The following is an 18,862-nucleotide window of genomic DNA, read 5'->3' on the forward strand; positions in this document are numbered from 1 at the left end:
GTCTTCTCTTCTACAGGATAAACTGACCCACCTCCCTCAACCATTCCTCATAAATTTTGAATTCTTGCCCCGAGACTGCCAGGTATAGGGCAATATATAAATTCAATAATAATAATAATCCTGTATGTCCTCCTCTGCATACATTCCATCTTATCAATATCCTTCTTAAACTGTAATGCTCAGAACTGGACACAATATCCCAGGTTAGATGTGAAGCCTTGTTGGGAAAATAGGTCCCAAATGAAGAATTCAGATTGTACCACTTCAGAGAAAAATAGCAATGTACGAAGTAACAGTCAAAACCAAGGTAGGGGGCACGTGCCTACATGCTCATTGAATGCAGCAAGGCTGTTGTAGAAGACATATTAATGCAAAACATGTAATTGACCGTGATTTTTATTTTTTCTCTGAATACTGTCTCCTAAATGGGAGTCTTCAAATTCTCAAAGTCACTTGCCTAAATGTGAGCCTTGGCAGTTTTGCCCAAGGAAGGAACACAAGTTGCTTACTGTTCCAGCACTTAACCTGTATTCCTTAGGTAAACGTGTATCTCATCAAATTTCAAAGCACAACATACAACAGGGGCCTAGTTCACACATCACGAAAAGCTACTCAATCACTCCCACTTTATTCCACCCTCTCTGCAGCCAGAAGAAACAAACCACAACGCTTGGCTCAGCTTTACACGCGAACTAGTGCTCAAGGTTTGCTTTCCTCCACACAAACCACAAGCAGGAGCCAAGGTTTATTTTCTGGCAGGAAAAAAACAAACACTCAAACCACCTAGTGCCTGCATAGGAAGCCCTTCACCATGATAACAGACCACAAACCTTTGATAGGGCAATTTTAGGAGATCAACACTGTAGTCGGGCTGCAGCCATTGTGGGTGTTGGTTCATTCCCCTTATTCTTGTTGGGCACTGCATTCAACTTATGAGTAAATGATTCTCCGCAACACTGGTCTGCAAACAGTGGGGCGGGACCCACTGGTGGATTGCAGCCTGATCCAAGGTGGGTCACAGCAGGAGCATGACCACCATGCAAATGTAGAGTGAAATTGATCCCCAAATGCATGCTCAAGTTAAAACTGGGTCCTGGGTTTGAAAGGTTGATGCTACATGATGCACAAGGCAGGTAGTCAATGTGGCAATGCTGATGTACTCAACAGATTAGTGCTTCCAGTATCAGCTCCTTCAGAAGAGAAGCCTGGGGAAGAAGTCAGCTTGATGGAACATCTGGAGCAAAGCTGTTCCAGCCCTCCACAACTGCTCTAGATCAGGGTTTCCCAAGCTCCAGCTGTTTGGGGACTACAATTCCCATCATCCTTGACCACTGGTCCTGTCTACTAGCTAGGGATGATGGGAATTTGTGGAGAACCAAGCTTGGGAAACCCTGACTTAGAGCAATTGTGGAGGGCTGAAATGGCTCTGCTCTAGATGTTGCAACAACCCGACTCTACATCCATACCCAGTGGTCACATCAACTGCCATCACTGTTTCATACTCTGGAACACACAGAGAGCTTGGGAGGCAGGGAAGGTCTTCTCTTACTTGTGCCAGGTATATAAAAAAGTGGAGGGAATCTCTCTTACTGCTCAAAAGGGGCTTCCACTGTATCTTACCTGCTTTGAAACTGCAGTGGAAATGAGATCTTAGGATCTGGGATCTGTTTGGCACTGTGTTTCCTGCTCAGAATGCTGGCAAACTGGTGGGTGGATCTGTACATTCCTAAGGCCAGGCCACTCTCTGCTGTGGCTGCTGGATGATAGAACTCCCTACACTGGGAAACCAAACTGGACCCCTCTTTAAATGTAGAGTTTGAAGGGACCCGGGGGTCATCTAGTCCAACCCAAATATGTTTCGCAATGACCAGGAATTTGTTTTCACGTGAGTGAGACCTCTCTGTTCTGATGCACCTTTGTTCTGAGCTGGTTTCTTTCCTTCCTCTACCAGTTTGTTACTGGGCCGCTGCTGCCTCTTAGCTATGGATTTGCTTGTATTTTGTTTTTATTGTGTATGCGGCACTGCTTTGGATACCTTTTGTGAGCCAACTTTGGAGACGGGGCTGTGAAAGGCTGAAAAACAGGATATAAAATGTTTCAGTGCATATGTAGTGTGTTGAAGAGGGTACTCACAGGCTGCTTGAGAACACTAGAGACCCAATCCTTTCTTAGGAATTTTTTTCTTCAAAGCCTTGATCACCCCCAAAACCCTTTCGCCATAAGAATGTGGGATGTAATCCACCAAGAGCAGTCAAACACAACATTCCTTGTTTTCCTAGAGTGGACATGCAAGGGGATGTTTGGTCCAGCCAGTCAAAACTTCCTTGTTCCTCCTGGGCTGGAGCATCCTTCCTTTTGCATGTGACTAGAGGTGGGGATGACCTTACCTGTCCAGGTAACAAGAGGATAAGGCATGCTGCCACTCTCTCTTCTTTTCCATTTTCCTTTCGTCGTGTGAACTGTAGTGACTGCCAGTCTGTAGTCACTGGGATTAACCACCCCATATGGGGTAGATCCACATATACATATTTGTAACTAAGTCTGCCTTCAGGGATCACACTGTGCTCTGCCTGGTGTAAGTGAACTTATTTTATTTACTTATGAATAAGATTGTGGTGTCTTTATTCTTTTAGGAGGCATTCAAGGAGTCTTACCAGGAAAATATTAGAACACATTGTAATCTGCACAAACCAGATTGAATTGTGTATAGTCAGAGGCTTACACAAGCCTGCAACCAGCTATCTGCTGTGCATGTAAAGGGGAATGTAAACTCTGCTAAGTTAAGGAACTTGCTAGGGCAAGTTAGAAAGGATATTAATAAACAATATATCCTCTCCTGCCTTCCTGAACATTCTCACAAAGAAGAGCCCCATAAAACACAGAGGGCAGCACAATGCTCTGAAAGCAATTTCTTTGAAGACTTAATTGCCACCAGCTCATTCTGCAACGCCTGGGACGCGGGTGGCGCTGTGGGTAAAACCTCAGCGCCTAGGACTTGCCGATTGTATGGTCGGCGGTTCGAATCCCCGCGGCGGGGTGAGCTCCCGTCTTTCGGTCCCAGCTCCTGCCCACCTAGCAGTTCGAAAGCACCCCTAAGTGCAAGTAGATAAATAGGTACCGCTTTATAGCGGGAAGGTAAACGGCGTTTCCGTGTACTGCGCTGGTGCTGGCTCGCCAGAGCAGCTTCGTCACGCTGGCCACGTGACCCGGAAGTGTCTCCGGACAGCGCTGGCCCCCGGCCTCTTAAGTGAGATGGGCGCACAACCCTAGAGTCGGACACGACTGGCCCTGACGGGCAGGGGTACCTTTACCTTTTACCATTCTGCAACAATGCACAAAAATGCTCAGCTTAAGGCTAAAAAAAACACACATGCATATATTGGGGGACACTGAGCAACGTAGTTCTAAAAGCAGAAAATTTAAAATCTCCTAAACACACTTTCAATGTTCTGATCCTAAAATGTGCCGACACAGAAGCAGATGCCACTGTAGTCAAGGCGGTTGACTTCTAAGTAAAACATGCTCAGAAGCAAGTGTGCAGGTCTCTATTACTAAAGGAAAAGGACACGTTACCTTTCACTGTACTGAACGCTTATTATCAGTTCAGTTCATTACTCACATTCCTCTCTGTTATGTAGCAAGCAAGCAACATGACGCATCAATGACTGTTCGGGAAGTTTACAAGGCACGCAATGGAAAAATCTAAACAGTTTGACCGCACAGCCTGCCAGTAGCAAGAGAAGGCAAACCTACAGCTTGAGAGTGAGCCAATAATTAAGGCAACTCAGATTACCCATTCTGCGTTCCGTTTATTATGACGATTATTTGAGCAGGGCAGGGAGGTAAATAACTTCCAGAGCAGCAGGCACACCGCATGTGAATGGAAACCGATGTTGATTGGGTAAGCCTTTCTACCTAGGAGAATGAGGACATGCACACATCTACAGAGCGGCTCATTCATCTCCATGGCAACTGAGCCAAACAAAAGAGGGAAACCAATTCAAGGAGCAGCCTCCTTCAGATGAAAAGAACACGAGGTGGAAAAAAAAATGCCTTCTTCCTGTATCTCTGGGAGGTTTGGCTGGCTTGTTTGGGTTTTTGATGTAATTAGATCCCAAAGGCCGTAATTGTAACTCCCTGGCATTACCCATGTGCCAAGTACGTTTTTATTAAATTAGAGGATTTACTTTGAATGCGGGAAATCTAATATAACCAAGCAGTTAAAAAAACAGAGTCATTCGCTGGGGCGAAGGCAAGGTCTGGAGGCACAAGACGCAGCCACCTTGTTGAAGCTGAGCAGGTCTGGGACACAGAAAGCATTCTGCTACAGAGCCAGGCCATGGGCTAGTTCACCTAGCTGATTATTCGCTGCACTCCCTGGCAGAAGGGTTTCAGAAAAGGCTTTCTACCTGGGGATGCCAGGGACCAGAGGCGTACCTAGGCTCCCTTGCGCCCTTGGCATGGAGCTGTATTTGTGTCTCCGAAGCTGGGAGAGATCAGAGACCAGAAACTCAAAAAGTTTGCTTTTTGATGGCTTTCGCGCTCTACCAGTGACTTCTTCCACAGCCGTTGAGGTTGGGTCTGCTCTGCTCTGCTCCTCCTTCCTTCTTCTCCACTGGTCTGTCTACCTTCCTGCCTCCATCCCTCCCTCCACTTGCTGCTTTCCCTCCTGTCTCCTTCCTCCCTTCCTTTCTTTTCCTCCTGCAACTCTCGCTTGCTTTCTCTGTCCTTCTTCCCTCTGAGCTCTGCTGGGCACTTCGGTTCACACTTCTCATAGTGCTGCTGGCTGACTGGGGAGAAGGTCCTGCAGGGCTCTTGTGGCAGCCCATGCCAGTGACCGGATTCCTCCGCTGAGATACCCAGAGGGGCCTGTGGACCACGCCAACCACCCAGAGCAGTGGAGTGTATGGCTGGGCAGATGCACTCCGAGCCACTCCGAGCCAGAGTAGAGAGGTTTCGGAATATTCTAAATGCTGCTTGATAGAGATGGCAGGGCAGAAATTAATAATAGACTTTTTAAAATATAAGAAAAATACAAACACAAATACAATCATGATATGGTGCTTAACCTGCAGAGAGGAAAAAACCTGTGGTCCACATCTGCACCAAGCCAGAAAAGTAAATCACTATCTAAAGGTAAAGGGACCCCTGACCATTAGGTCCAGTCGTGGCCGACTCTGGGGTTGCGGGGCTCATCTCACTTTATTGGCCGAGGGAGCCGGCGTACAGCTTCCAGGTCATGTGGCCAGCATGACTAAGCCGCTTCTGGAAAACCAGAGCAGCACACAGAAACGCTGTTTACCTTCCTGCCAGAGCAGTACCTATTTATCTACTTGCACTTTGACGTGTTTTCGAACTGCTAGGTTGGCAGGAGCAAGGACTGAGCAACGGGAGCTCACCCCATTGTGGGGATCCGAACCACTGACCTTCTGATTGGCAAATCCTAGGCTCTGTGGTTTAACCCACAGCGCCACCAGCGTCCATAAAAATCACTAAAATCACTCTCTAGGGCATACAAAAGACAGTTAACTTTGTTTCCCTTTAAAATCATGTATTGTGCAGGGTAGACTAATCGCAAACCTTTCCAGCCCTCTGCTTATCTGAAAGGGCAAAGGGATTTGCATTGCTGAGCTATGAATTTCTTTAGAAAAAGCATCTCACCTACCGTCTAGTATTGCACCACCAAGGGCACAACGGGGTCACATCACCCAGCTGTTTCATTAGCAGCAATTCATCTTCATTACAAGCACAGGCTTAAGGCCACACACAGAGGGACACACACACACACACACACACACACACACATACACACAGTGCACCATGCTGGAAATGTTTCCTAGCATGGCATGAGCAGAGTTTGTTTCCGTTTAGCAAATGAGCATGCCAGGGAGCGCTACACTGGAATGCCCAGGGGAGAAGATGAATAAGAACTGCTGCTGCTGCTGCTGCTGCTGCTGCTGCTGCTGCTGCTGCTGCTGCTGCTGCTGCTGCGATGAATGGGAACCGCTATAACCACCATAATAAACAATAGGCGGCAACCTGGAATCCGGTTGCCATAGACCAAAGTGTGCAGGGCTCCCCCACATGCATCTTAACAGTGAGCACTGCACTGACCCTGACTTTTGATCCGAAAGGGACACTGATGCGCCATGCAACTTTCCATGTTCCCAGGTGACTTTCCAGCTCCCGGAAGAGGAGGCATGGTTGGCTTGCACTGCCTATCCCCCTTGCTTCCAGTCCTCCTCCAAAAGGGGAGCTATGCAAAATGTGTCCCTCTGCCCAGAGAAGAGCCAGAAGCTATGGGAAAGGAAGCACACAAGTCAAGCTGTGCTTCCCCTCCTCTATTTTCTGAAATTTCTGAAAGGGCTATCTTTTCTTTTCTTTTTTATATATTTATTTGGTTTTTCAAACCACCTATCCAACATACGTCATAAAAACAAGATTCCAAAGAATCTTCTGTCCTCCCCTCATCCCGTTTGTGAGTCCTATTGTCAATCATTTCCTCCTACATCTTTTATAATAATCAAAATCTTTTGCATCTCCATTATATCCAAAATTCACCACTGAACTACAAGTGTTATTCCAATCCTACTAACAATTTTAACTGTTTACAATGGTTTTTAAGATAAATTATAAATTTTCCCCATTCCTCTTTCGGTCTTCCTGATTTCAGATTTTTCTGGTCATTTTTGCCATTTCATGCTATCTTTTCCATTATGGAGTACAGTTTGTCTCATACTAGGTGTATGCAACGGGTGACCTGAGCGTATCCCCATTTGCTCCCCCAGGTTTGACCCTGAATTGTGCATTTTGGCTGTTTTTTCAAAGGAACATAGGAAGCCAGCTGGTACTGAGAGAGCCTTGGGTCCACCTAGCTCATTTTGCCTCTGCTGACATGGAAGTTGCTTTCCAGGGGTTTAGAATAAAGGACTGAGCCTGGGACTTGAATGCAAAGCAGATGCTCTGTAACTGAAGCTTCTCCTGAGCCAAGTTGACTTTTCACCTCCTCCCAGGTGCAGACAACACCAGCAAAGGTCTTCCCCCTTGCTCCTCAACTGCTTTCTCGCAACTGCAAGCCAAAACTAAGCCAATTGGGAGCAGGCACCTGAGGTGCTTTGCCAGTCACAAGGGGAAAGATTCTGCACCTGTGCTTGCAAGGGATTGAATGCAAAGCAGGAGACACCAAGAACAATCAACACCCCTTGCAGGTAAAGGTAAAGGGACAACTGAACTTTAGGTCCAGTTGCAGACGACTCTGGAGTTGTGGCGCTCATCTCGCTTTACTGGCTGAGGGAGCCAGCGTACAGCTTCCGGGTCATGTGGCCAGCATGACTAAGCCACTTCTGGCGAACCAGCGCAGCACACGGAAATGCCATTTACCTTCCTGCAGGAGTGGTACCTATTTATCTACTTGCACTTTGATGTGCTTCTGAACTGCTAGGTTGGCAGGAGACCCCTTGCAGACCCACCCCCCAAATAAAAAAAGCAGTCTGAATTAAAAAAAAATTATGCTTCTGGGTGACCAGGAAAGAAAGCTCGAAAAAGCTGGAACTTGCCCCCTCAGTATAGACAACTTTAGGTATTTATTTTGTTTGGCAAAATCTGTATACCCCTTAACTGTAAATAAAACCTCTAACCAGTTTACAAAGAACATTAAATAATTATTTAAAAATTTACATTATTATTATTTATAAAAAACACACAAAATGAATAAAATCAAGAGTCCCTAACTGAAATTACAGATGAAGATACACATCAACGTAGCATGTCTGGGTAGACTTGCCTAAACAGAAAGCATTTTAGCAGGCCCCGAAAAGGAAACAGGGAAGGCAACTGCTTAATGTCAAGAGGCAAGGAGTTCCAGAGTGTAGGAACTGCCAAGCTAAAAGATTGCTTCCTTACAAGTGCAGAATGAGCATTATTTGGCACTTGTAAAACTGTTGGTTTCCCAGTCTGAAGTGACTGAGTGGACATACATGGTAAACTTGGCATGGGCTGGAGAGAAAAAAAACCAATCATGGGTTATTAACTTTGGAAGAATAATTGGCAAGGCTGGCCTAGAAATTTGAAGGTGGAGATTTTTCCGATGCACAAGATATCATCGCTCTATTTACTTCAAGGGTTTTTTTTGTGAGCAGGAGGGGTATAAACGAAAGCACATTAGGCACAGAAAGAGTTGGGATTTACCAGGATTAGCAAGCAACCCAGACGACTCTCCTATATTCAATTAATCTCTCGTTCTTTTGAAACAATCTAAAAAGCAGTTCTGGTCTTTAGGATTAAGTGGTTGTTGTTTTGTTTCTTTCAAAAAGGGGAGGGCTGCTAGGTTTCCATAAACCACGAGCTTTTGCGCAGCACCATTACGACTCCAGAGGCCAATTAGCCAAATCCCAAACCACGCTGGATTGGATTGAGAGTTTGTTTGTTTGCACACCGATGGCATGCGCGTGTGAAAACAAACACCTCTCTCCCACAGCTAGAAACAGCTGACATTTATGTTCCAGCGGCTCTGTAAAAGGTGAGCGTCCCTGGAGAATTTCACAGCATGCCTGGTGGGGAGAAAGAATCTGGAAAATTGACTGTTGCTACACCAGCTCACTTTTCACCTGCTCAGATATGTATGTTTCCGCTGGGTTCACCTCTGTCGCTACAGACCTCTCTGGAAACTTGCCATAAAGGAGGTGTGAGATGAGAAAGACACTCAGTGCGGATTTTTAAGGATTTAATACCCAGCTGGTTGGGCCATATTTGATAAAGCAGTGCATTTGATATCTCTACTGTGCTAAAACTGGGCCTCTGCCCACATCACTTTCTTATAATGGGTGATGTTCCAGCTGTGCTTTCCACACAGATCCATCCTCATTAAAAAAAAAAATACCTATGTTTCTGTCTTTATTTATTTAAAATATTTATGCACCGCCGATTCATAGAAGATAACGAGGCAACACACAGCAATATACAGTGCCATCGCAACTTAGGCAAGAGTTACGTTCCCGGGGCTTGCAGGTGACAGCAAAATTGTGCAAACTGAGAACGACCACACTGTCTGAGATCTCGCAGGATCCCAGACGCCCCATGAAATCTTGTGCGACCCTCCCAGAGCTTGGTAAGCAAAGCAGAGGGGTTAGAAGCTCTTTCCGTGAAGCTTCCCAGAGATCAGAAAACTAAGTTCTCCTGCCCAGTCTTTCTATTTATTTATTTATTAACTGGCCATAAAGCTGTGATCGCAAAAGTCAAACTAAATTTTGATCCTACTGCATAGATTCATAGTAGAGTTGAAAGGGACCGTGAAGATCCTCTAATCCAAGCCCCTGCAACGCAGGATTCTTTCGCCTAACATGGGGCTTGAACCCTTAACCCTGAAATTAAGAGTGTCATGCTGTACCGACTGAGCTATCTCTGTTTACGTGCAATGAGAGAGCACCACAATACAGAGAACACCATAATAATGATCCAAAACATTTCCCTGTGTATCAAAGTACATCAGTCACCAGCTTCTTCTATCTCTGTTACCTTCACAGTTAGTGGAATCTGTACATGGGCCTTTTTTCCACTGAGTTCTGTTCAAAGTAGACTCATTGAACTTTAGGTTCCTACTCTGACCTACCAATGGATACAACCCATGTAATTTCCTTTCAAAGACACAAGAAGAGCTCTACTGGATCAGACCAAAGAACAGCGTTGAAACCACAATATCCCTTTCTAAGCACGATGCAGTCACATCTTGGTTTAGCTAATCCTTAACCATGGCTTTAAGTATTCAGAGGTAATGCTGAACTTATACCTGCCCGATACTGGATCTGCGAAACAGAGATATGCTGAACCACAGTTATGTCTGCCAAGAACCACTGTCATATTATCAAATTTACAGCTGAGGCCGGTCTTGCAAATTCAAAATTGTGCTTATGCCTTTAAAATCTCCGCTTGCCAAATATAGACAGATAGATCTGCATCCACATGTGTTCGCATTCCAAATCCTAAAGGTTTTATTATTAGCAGCTTCTTACATGGAAATCAAAGCTAATCTGCTTTCCAAAATGGTAACGGCGGAAGCAGAACCCACGCTTCCGTAGACAAAATTGTTTTAGTGATAGATTTTTAGCACTGGGTTCTGGGCCACATAAAGTAGCTCAGAAAACAGATTTCGCCAGTAAGCGTAGGAGACAGTACCCGCTAATACGATTTTACTGTTTATAGCTCTGGATGTGGAAGCAATTAATGAATGATGGCTGCACAAGCAAAACAACAGATAGTGAAGTGGGACAGGGAGTAAATTTGTGGAGGTGGCTTGGCTTGAATTGGGCTCCCTTCTGGGAGGTTGTTAGCCTGCCTTAAGTCACAGGATTTGCTCTATAGTCAAAGAAAAGGATGTTGGTCACATGGGAAGGAGCTTTAAATATATATTTGAGGATCATATGTTCACATTAGGGGTGTTTGCACATTCAGATGAATGCACAGAGGGGCTCCTGTTTTGTTCTTACCTGAAATGGAAATAAATGAGGTTCCCTCCTTAACTGGAGCTCTCTACCAGTTTTATGAGTGATTACTGAGACAGCCTGAATTCGCTTGAAGGAGAGGAGACACACTGGCTACAATTCTAAGAGAAGCAAAACTGTTTACAGAAATGAAGCTCCCTAGTTTCATCTACATGAAGCCGCTGGGAGAGATCATCAGGGGGTTTGGGCTGGGTGTTCATCAGTATGTGGATGATACCCAAGCTCTACCTCTCTTTCAAATCAGAACCAGTGAAGGCGGTGAAGGTCCTGTGTGAGTGTCTGGAGGCGGTTGGAGGATGGATGGCGGCTAACAGATTGAGGTTGAATCGTGACAAGACAGAAGTACTGTTTCTGGGGGACAGGAGGTAGGCAGGTATGGAGGACTCCCTGGTCCTGAATGGGGTAACTGTGCCCCTGAAGGACCAGGTGCGCAGCCTGGGAGTCATTTTGGACTCACAGCTGTCCATGGTGGCGCAGGTCAATTCTGTGTCCAGGGCAGCTGTTTACCAGCTCCATCTGGTACGCAGGCTGAGACCCTATCTGCCCGTGAACTGTCTTGCCAGAGAGGTACATGCTCTTGTTATCTCCCGCTTGGACTACTGCAACACACTCTATCTGGGGCTACCTTTGAAGGTGACCCAGAAACTACAACTAATCCAGAATGCGGCAGCCAGACTGGTGACAGGGAGTGGCTGCCGAGACCACATAACACCAGTCCTGAAAGACCCACATTGGCTCCTAGTACGTTTCCAAGCACAATTCAAAGTGTTGGTGCTGACCTTTAAAGCCCTAAACAGCCTCGGCCCAGTATAACTGAAGGAGCGTCTCCACCCCCATCATTCAGCGCAGATACTGAGGTCCAGTGCCAAGGGCCTTCTGGTGGTTCCCTCATTGCGAGAAGACAAGTTACATGGAACCAGGCAGAGGGCCTTCTCGGTAGTGGCACCCGCCCTGTGGAACGCCCTCCCATCAGATGTCAAAGAAATAAACAACTATCAGACTTTTAGGAGACATCTGAAGGCAGCCCTGTTTAGGGAAGCTTTTAATATTTGATGAATCATTGTATTTTAATATTTTGCTGGAAGCCACCCAGAGTGGCTGGGGAAACCCAGCCAGATGGGCGGGGTATAAATAATAAGTTGTTGTTGTTTTGTTGTTGTTTTGTTGTTGTTTTACAATTCAGTGGATGAAAAAGAAAATAAAACCCCAAGATGTTTGTTGGTCCCTATATATTGGGAAAGGTGGTTGGGGGTAGGGGATCTAGTATAGAGAAGTAGTTAGACTGCTGGACCGAGACCTGGAGATGCCTAGATTGAACCCGCGACCTTCTGCACACAAAGCAGTTACTCTGCCATTGAACTACAATCCTTCCCCCTACATGGCTACATGCAACAAGTCAAAAGTTCCCATCTACAGAAGGCGTAGTTAAATCGTATAAGAAAAAAGCAGTCCACCCAGACTTGGAGGAAATGACAAAAGAACGATTCCAAAAATGAGGGCGGGAAGAACAAAGAACTCAAGATAACTGTTCACAATCCAATTAAAATTAACAAAGAGAGAAGGGATTACACGCTGTAAAGCAAAATTTGCTGAACATCTTCATCTAGGCTTTCCTGCCTGCAATTTGTCTAAGTTGGGCACTGCATTCTCTCCATTCTTCCTCATTTACTGAAAGTTTTTTATCATGCCTCTTTTCATTTCCAACACAGCAAGGAGTCATTAAGGTAGTAATCCTACACATTCCTTGAGGGGAAGCTTTTGTCGAGTAGATGGTGATACGACTGCACTGTCAGCACAGAAGAACCGTTTTCTTCTTTTGCTTCCTAAAGAGAGTGCTTTATTCCAAATTCCTCCATGTTATCATCTTCCTCCCGCCTTTACGCCCTAGCTTGCATTCATTTGAGACACTGGCCCGGTCAGCAACTCAAAACAGACCCCAGTAGCCTGCAATCCATTGAGATACCCACTATCAGTTGGTCCATATTGCAAGCCAGTTTGGGACATTGCCCCGTCAATGACCCGTGCTCAACATAACCTTGCCATATGTCTTCCAGCTATTGATTCTCCAGAACTGGGACCCTGTCCAGTTCTCCCCCACCGCCCAAGGTGAAATCATTGCTACTTTGCTTCCAGTAACCACACACACACACTCGCCTTCGACCACTTCTTCCTATTTGCCAGGAGAAAAAGCAGCTGCTGCCCGTTCCGTAACTCAAAAGCGGCGCTGGTGAAAGGAAAAGCTCTCTGACACTGCAAAGCAGAACAGTCCTCTTTCTGTTTCTCCGGAATAATCCATGGTTGGAGTTCAGGAAGCACCACTTTGCATGCCAGCCGGAAGGCACATTTGAAATAAAAATACAAACCAGTTAAAAGCGGGCAACCGTTCTCTCCCAGACATCTGAGAAGGTGCACTTTGAGAAATGCCAGGTTAACATTATCACCATCCGAGATTTAGTCGTTTGCATGTGCCAATTACGTTGCACAGCCTGTGTTCCTACGGCATGCTGATAAACTGTGTGCTAAATCATTGATTGCTTTGCAGGCACAGACAGTAACTGTTTTACAAGCTACAGACCAATGCACAGCATTGGCAGAACAAACAGCACGTGAGCAGCAGGTTAATAAGCAAAGATCAATATTAGCACTGTCAACTATTTAACCATTTCTTGTTTTGAAAACTGATTAGCTGGGTGAAAACAAGACCATCAGTACCACATTTTCCCAAAATTGGTAGTATTTTGAGCACCTTGCTTGTCAGACCCTACTTACCCATAGAGCTAGGGCACTGGCCTGGATATCAGGCTAGGGACAAACCCTCTGATTAAAAAAGCAGCAATTCTGGAGATTTAAAATATGTTTCATTTACATGTGGTGTGAAGCACAAGTGAAATAAGAATGCTTTAAATAAAATAAATAAATCCACTCAGGCTGTGCAGCCAGCTGCCTGAAAGACAGAGTGAACAAACAGGATTTTGTGAGTAGGTCTGATGTTAAAACTGCTTAGATTAGGGATGTTGCTAGACTATAACTCCCAGCGGCATGGCCAATGGTTGCGGATGATAGGAGTTATAGTCCAACAACATCTGGAGGGCTACAGGTTGCCCGTCTCCTGGGTGCCAAGTGAGAGGCTATCTTAGACTGGGATGTCCTGGGTGCAAATTCAGCCCAGTCATGACTTACTCTGGGTGTTCTTGCACAATGTAAGAAAAGGTAAAGGTAAAGGACCCCTGGATGGTTAAGTCCAGTCAAAGGCGACTATGGGGTTGCAGTGCTCATCTTGCTTTCAGGCTGAGGGAGCCAGCATTTGTTCACAGACAGCTTTCCAGGTTATGTGGCCGGCATGACTAAACCGCTTCTGGCACAACGAGACAACGTAACGAGTGCCAGAACCCACGGAAATGCCATTTACCTTGCTGCCACAGTGGTACCTATTTATCTACTTGCACTGGCATGTTTTCAAACTGCTAGGTAGGCAGGAGCTGGGACAGAGCAACGGGAGCTCACCCCGTCACGGGGAATCAAACCGCCAACCTTCCGATCGGCAAGCCCTAGGCTCAGTGGTTTAGACCACAGCGCCACCCGCATCCCAGCTCAATCCACCCCTTTGCCCCCTCATATGAACGCATTGGGGAATGGTATACGGAGGCCAAAACCAAGCCTGGTCCTCTTCCAGTTCTGTCACAGCTACAAACTGGAGAGTCTATAAGGATCAGTCAAACAGCACAAACTACCAATTGTACTCATTTTTTTTTAAGAGAGAAATCCATCTGGCTCCCTGCTTGCAGCATTTTACTTTACTGTTGCTGCCACCCTGGAAAAATTCCTGCAGGTGTCCAGGGGCATGGTTAAAGTTTGAAATAATGGATGATTAATCACACCCTTTAACTGATGTGTGGTTTAGAGCCCATAAGGCTTGGGGGGTGGGGTGATTTTTTGCTCTCCACTTCTCAAGATGGAAGAAGCTCAGGGCTGCTTTTTTCCACCGTTGGGTGGCAGAGCATCAAAGCCTGAGGAATCCTGGGAGCTGTGGTTTGTTAAGGAACCTGGGAACTGTTAGGAGACCCCTGCTCCCCTCACAGAGCTCCAATTCCCAGAGTTGTTTTATAACCAATTAGTAGGGAACCCAGTAACTAAAACCTCCAACAGTTGTATAGCCATTTTTATTTATTTGTATTTGTATTATTTTGTTTCTTAGCTGTTTGTTGCACTGTGCTCCTTTGAGAGGAGGGGCAGGACAGAACTTTAATAAGCAATTATAACGATTAATTGGGATCAAGTGTTAAGACAGTTAAAGCATCATATCCAGATCCCATAATGCAAAGAGGCACTGACCGACTCCCGTGGGTAGGAATCTCATAGGACCAGAACATATAGCAAGATACCTTATACCGAGTCAGGCAACCTGTCCATCTAGCTGAGCATTGCCAACACTGACTGGCAGCAGCTAGCTAGTGATTCAGAAGCTTGAGATTTTTGCATTGCAGGGGGTTGGACTAGATGACCCTCGGGGTTCCTTCCGATTCTATGATTCTGTTGCCAATCCTATCTAGAGATGCCAGGGGTTTAACCTGGGATCTTCTGCATGCAAGGCCAATGCTCTGCCACAGAGCTGCGGTCTCGTTCTGTTCCATTCTGTTGTGCTTAATTTTATTTACAGTGTATTTTATATCCCACATCTGCAGCGCAAAACAGCTCTCCCGACAACCATAACAAATCCATTTTAAAAACAATTTAACAGCGTGCTCTAATGCATTAAGAGCAACACCACAGGAAAACAGAAGTCGTATAAAAACAAGAAACAAACCTGGGAAAGTTGGTTTATTCAAAGAATCCTATCCATTTTTAAGAAGGACTGGGGTGTATGTCCGTGTTTGCCTGTTGCCAGAAAACAAATATACATGTCAGTGGGTGCCAAGTGAGCATTCCACAGTCCCTCCCCCCCCCCCATTGCTACCTGCCTAATTTCAGAAGGTGGAGACAACATGCAGGTACATGCATGAAATGATGGCCCTTCAGGGATGCAGGTTCTTGCCATAAAAAGCTATAAAGCTGGGAAAGAGGGGGAAATCAATGGCCCTGCGATGCTTTGGGACTTACACCCCCTGACCACAGACTATGCTGGCTGAAGCTGATGAGAGTTTAATTCTAGCAACACCTGGATAAGACAAGCAAGGCTGGGGACAGCATCCCCCAGGGGATTCCCTGCTCCAAAGTTCAAAGAGCAGCTGAATTTGCCAGAAAGGCTTTCAGCAAGTCCTTCCCTTAGCCTTCAGTCCTAATACTGGTCTACCCTATAAGGTCGTAAATGACGGTTGACAGGGGTGGCTAAAAAGGTTCCTCCTCCCCAAAAACGGAATTTGTAAGTAGAGTTATGTACAGTGGTACTTTGGGTTCTGCTGCCAACCTAGCAGTTCATAAGCACTTCAAAGTGCAAGTAGATAAATAGGTACCGCTCCGGCGGGAAGGTAAACGGCATTTCTGTGTGCTGCTCTGGTTCACCAGAAGCGGCTTAGTCATGCTGGCCACTTGACCCGGAAGCTGTACGCCGGCTCCCTTGGCCAATAAAGCGAGATGAGCACCACAACCCCAAAGTCGGCCACGACCGGACCTAACAGTCAGGGGTCCCTTTACCTTTACCTCAGGTTACATACGCTTCACGTTACATACGCTTCAGGTTACAGACTCCGCTAACACAGAAATATTACCTCGGGTTAAGAACTTTGCTTCAGGATGAGAACAGAAATCATGCAGTGGCAGCAGGAGGCCCCATTAGCTAAAGGGGTACCTCAGGTTAAGAACAGTTTCAGGTTAAGAACGGACCTCCAGAACAAATTAAGTACTTAACCTGAGGTATCACTGTACTAGGCATTGCTTCCTATGACACCTCCATCTATGCAGGGACTAGGGACCCTGGGCAGGTAGGTTGCACTGGGCATTATTTTGTGATTTTATGTTGTAATTTTATGTTGTGAACCGCCCTGAGACCTATGGGTATAGGGCAGTATACAAATTTAATTAATAAATAAGCACCTCCCTGCCTGTGCTTAAACCAAGATCCTTGGTTCTGTCTCCAAAGGGAGACTATCATCTTTCTCTCTTCCTCATCTACCTGTTGGTTCCTGCTGCGGCAAAGTCATTTTACATAATGTCTACGGAGCAGGGCGAGAGGAATCACAGAACAACGGAACTATTCATTGTGGGTTTATCTTTCCATTGTGTTTGACAAATGCGTAGCCTTTCCTGCTTCCTTGTAGGGCGGAGAAAACCTCCCCCTTGCTCAGGGTGCTGTTTTGCAGGACACCTTGAACCCGTCTCCCTTGAACATTTAAAGCTGCAGCACCCCATTTTAAACAAGTTTATTTGACACCCTTGCCGGACAAAGTTCACACCACACATTGAAGCACTGTTATACTACTTTAACAGTCACTCCATCAAATCCTGGGAACTCTGGTTTGTTCAAGGTGCTGAAAGCTGACAGGAGACCCCTATTCCCCTCACAGAGCTACAGTTCCCAGTGTTCCCTAGGAAGAAGTCAGGGACAACTCAGCTGTCAGACTACAAGACTCTTAGGCTTGCGGGTTCAAGCCCCACTTTGGGCAAAAGATTCCTGCATTTCAGGGAACTGGACTAGATGGTTCTTCATGCTTCCTTCCAACTCTATGATTCTAGAAGAGGGATTGACTGTTAAACCACCCTGGGAATCGTAGCTCTGTGAGAGAAACAGGGGTCTCCTATCAACTCACGGCACCCTTGTCAAACTACAGTTCCCAGGATTCTTTGGGGGCAGCCACAACAAGGGATAAAAGAGCACTTTAATATTTGGTGTGAATGTAGCCAATTCATAAACAATGGATCCAGAATGCCGGGCCACGGCGAGTCCAGTTATGGGTCCAATTCAAGGCCACGCAATGAGATGAGGTCGGGGAGGGGGGCCAACTAAAAAAGGAAGCAATTTCAGGAACAAGCGACGCAGATGCAAAAACCATACTTCACTAGACTGCTTCTCAACAGTCCCTGCTTCACATTTGAGTAGATGAAGCCTTTCAGAACACAAAAATATTGCCCTTATACAGCACAGGTAATTTGAATGTGGGCACGCATAATCAAATTATTTAGCCTGAAAATCTGGGTGCAATGAAAAGGATCACAGGAGTTAATGTGGAGATTGAAAACACACACACACACACAACCATAAAAGAATAAGCCGCAATAAACTAATTCATGTTCTAATGTGTGACAAAGGACTCTGCTGTTTTTGCTGCTGCTAGCTAGAGTGGTTACTGCATCAGGAAAAGCCGTCTTCCAACCGGGCGCCATCCAGGAGTCTGGGACTACAACTCCCATCAGCCCCACCAGTCCGGCCAGGGGTTGTGGATTATGGGGGCTGCAGCCCAACAGCAGCCAGAAGGAAACAGTCTGACATAATGGTTAGAGCAGGGATCAGCAAACCTTTTCAGCAGGGGGCCGGTCCACTGTCCCTCAGACCTTGTGGGAAGCCAGACTGTATTTTTTTTTGGGGGGGGGGGTGAATGAATTCCTATGCCCCACAAAAAACCCAGAGATGCATTTTAAATAAAAGGACACATTCTACTCATGTAAAAACACGCTGATTCCCGGACCGCCCGCGGGCCGGATTTAGAAGGCGATTGGGCCGGATTTGGCCCCCCGGGCCTTAGTTTACCTACCCATGGGTTAGAGGGTTGGACTAGGACCTGGGAGAGCAGGGTTCGAATCCCCACTCAGCCAAGATGCTCACTGATCTCTTAGCCTAACCTACCACCCAGCGTTGCTGTGAGGATGAAATTGGGAGGCAGAGGGGAACCAAGTGCACCTCCTTGAGATCTTTGGAAGATAAAGGTGGTGTATAAACATAATAAACAAACAAACAAACAAACTCTCCCTTCATAGCAGTGGATGGCAGAATGACACGTTATTGCAGCTTCTGCCTGCAGCTGGTACCAGAACAGAAATTAAACTAGTGGGCGGGGCGGGGCGTGATTAAAGGTCTCAAACCCAAATCCAGTTCTGGGAATCCTCTCCTATGTACACCAGTGTGCATGCACAGCCCTTCCCCTAGCCTAGTGCATGATCGCCAACAGGGGAGTGGGGTATGGTGACAAAGGCTGCACAAGAGTGGGAAGAGAGGATGCAGCTCCCTAAATCTTAAGCTTTCTGCAAAGAATCATAGAATCGTAGAGTCGGAAGGATCTAACCCAACCCCCTGCATTGTAGGAAATCTCAATACATGGTCTCGCATTCAAATCAAACCCCACTTAGCTTTGCAAATATCTTAGCAGTTTTGCTTCAGGCTCTTCCCCACCTAAAACCTTTAAGCCCACCCCCCACCCCAAATTATAGCTGGGAAT

General features: G+C 46.1%; 1 protein-coding gene across 9 annotated transcripts in view; it reads right to left on the reverse strand.

Annotated features, from left to right (window-relative positions):
- The window catches only part of EPS8 (EGFR pathway substrate 8, signaling adaptor), a 137,968-nt gene that overhangs the window by 99,727 nt on the left and 19,379 nt on the right, over positions 1–18,862 (reverse strand). The window contains exon 1 of one of the 9 annotated variants that reach the window (XM_083572695.1): positions 12,860–13,198. The exons of 7 other annotated variants lie outside the window; for them this stretch is intronic. The gene's annotated coding sequence lies outside the window, so the exon portion shown is untranslated. Of the gene's footprint in view, positions 1–12,859; positions 13,199–18,862 lie in introns of those variants that run through there. One more of the 9 variants, XM_083572698.1, reaches the window with a different exon arrangement.

The sequence above is a fragment of the Podarcis filfolensis genome (genome assembly GCF_964270895.1).
Source record: "Podarcis filfolensis genome assembly, chromosome: 10".
In the NCBI taxonomy this organism is placed as follows: domain Eukaryota; kingdom Metazoa; phylum Chordata; class Lepidosauria; order Squamata; family Lacertidae; genus Podarcis; species Podarcis filfolensis.